Source organism: Acanthamoeba castellanii (genome assembly GCF_000313135.1).
Source record: "Acanthamoeba castellanii str. Neff unplaced genomic scaffold scf7180000084653, whole genome shotgun sequence".
Lineage (NCBI taxonomy): Eukaryota > Discosea > Longamoebia > Acanthamoebidae > Acanthamoeba > Acanthamoeba castellanii.
The window spans coordinates 69,731-71,948 of NW_004457247.1; the positions used below are offsets into that span (position 1 = coordinate 69,731).

Consider the following 2,218-nt stretch of genomic DNA (forward strand, 5'->3'; position numbering starts at 1 on the left):
ATTGAGCGGCCGGAATTGACGCATCGGCGTTTGCTCAATTCAACAGAGCCACCGGGCAGAACCTNGTTGAAGATCGTGCTTGCCGCCTTTGGCTACGCCAACATGAGCAAGGACGAACTCAAGGCGGCGCCTTTTGAACCAGCGCCGACGGAGACCGATCGGCGTCAGCTGGGACGAAGTCTTCCACGCCCTCGCGCCAGCACTCCGCCTCGCGCCTGCAGGTTCGTGGCGCCACCTGACACCTGTTGGCTCCTTTTCCCTCTTGCTCCGTGCGCTCACCACCCGGGGTCTTTGCTTGACTACCGTCGGGGGGGCGAGTAGCGGTTTGAGTTTTCGATCGTCCGCTCCGTCGAGATCTTCGGTTTTAGTGATCTCGATCTCGCCTGGAAACAACAGCGGCGAGCACTGAGCGAGCTCCAGTTTGCGGTACGTTCAGTTCGATTCACAATGGTGCCACGGCACATGCAGTGGAGCAGAACGTCACTTTTTTGGTGGTTTGTTGCTAGGTCCCCGCGTCGAACGATGCGCTCGCTGCTTTGTTGGCGCACTGCTCCAGCCTGGTGTCAGTCAAGGTGCGGCCGTTACCATTTTACGGACCTGCGGTAGCACCGTGGACAAGGCCGCAACGCTGATCCCTCCCTGGTCTGGTGGCGCCCTGCAGGTGGCGATGTTGTGCAGCGCCTCACTCACGGCACTTGCGATAGCGCGCGGGGGGTGCCTGCGCGAGCTCGACCTGTCGGATCACGAGCTGACCGATGACCTGACGCCATTGGTCCGTCCTTGCGTGTGATCCCTTCTCTCTCGTGTTGATGACCATTGCAACTCACCCAAGGACTCTTCTGTGCGGGCGGGGCGAGTGCAGCGGGAGATTCGAGAGCTCGAAACGCTGGTGATCGGCAAGCCTGTGGACACCAAAGAAGCCTTGCGTCTGGTGCTCAACAACAAGGACACACTGCGCCACGTCACCCTGGGTCCTGCGGTATCTCTTGCGCCACCTTTCCGCCCACGCTCATGCCCATGCCCGTGTGCACTCAACTTTCTGTCCAACACATTGGCTCGATCTCGCCCAGCATCTGTCCGCACGCCACGGCCAGAACATCCAGCGCGAAACACCGAGCGGGCTGGTGGCCGCCGTTCTACACAACTGCTCGCAACTGCGGTCGCTCACGATCGCCGGCTCGTCGTACATGATGGCCAACCATGACGACGCCTTCCTCGCCGTACCCGGTACGCCCGACCCACTCCCAATCCCCGGTATGCATCCCCTTGGCGGCACTGAAAGGAGGTTTGCGGCCTTGATGCAGGTCCGTGCGGTTCGTTGGAGAAGCTGACGCTGAGGGGACCCTACGGTCTCACAGACAAGGCGATCGCGCGCTTCCCTGAGCTCTTCCCCAGTACCGCCTCTGATCACTTCCTTCTTTTCAACGTTCAACGCACCGCTGTTGACAGCACCACGCCGTGTTGCGTGCGTGTGTTTGCCCATCAAACCTTAGATCTGAAGGAATTGACGCTCAGGAACTCGCTTCATCGATTCTCCAACCGGTCGCTGGCGCTGCTGCGTCCGATGGGCCAACACCTCGTCCGCCTCGACCTCGGTGGCTACAAGGTGCCCGCTCTCAGCTCCCTGATTTTTTCTCTGGGCTCCCTCGCTAACGGGCGGTCGCGCGTGTGCGCAGCGTGTCACCGCGGACGCCTTGCCGTTTGTGCTCAAGTCCTTCCCACACCTCACCCTCTTTGACACCACCGGTACCGACCCGCCAACACCAACTCGAGTTACACGTCGTGTAATGCACGTTCGCTCATTGATGCGTTTCTGGCCATGCGTAGGATGGCTGGAAGTCCCTGCGAAGACACATCAGAAATACCTCGAGCGATTCCAGCGCCGTGGTGTGGAGACCACCGTGTTCAACGACACATGGTACCACGCCAACATTGAGGGGCGCGCGCACCCACCGAGCAATGTAAGCGCATAGCTCTGAGCACTGACTTTGCTATGCGTGCCTGTCGTGCTCGTCGTAGGTATCACCCTACAGCTTGTACCCGTATCTGCACTACGGCGGTGACTGGCACACGAGGGAGGACCTCATGGAGTCTTTCTACTGAGACGCCCAACACGCAGCCGAGCCGCCCGGCTCAGGAGATGCAGCAACGCACGTGTGGATCATTGCATTTATTTACGTGGGGCGGAGATGTGGTGGAGAGAGGAGAGCGTTTCAAG

The 2,218-nt window shown here is 60.1% G+C and overlaps 1 pseudogene; it reads left to right on the forward strand.

The window, feature by feature from the left end:
- Window positions 1–2,103, forward strand: part of ACA1_104020 — a 3,565-nt pseudogene extending 1,462 nt beyond the window's left edge.
- Window positions 2,104–2,218: the final 115 nt, after the last annotated feature.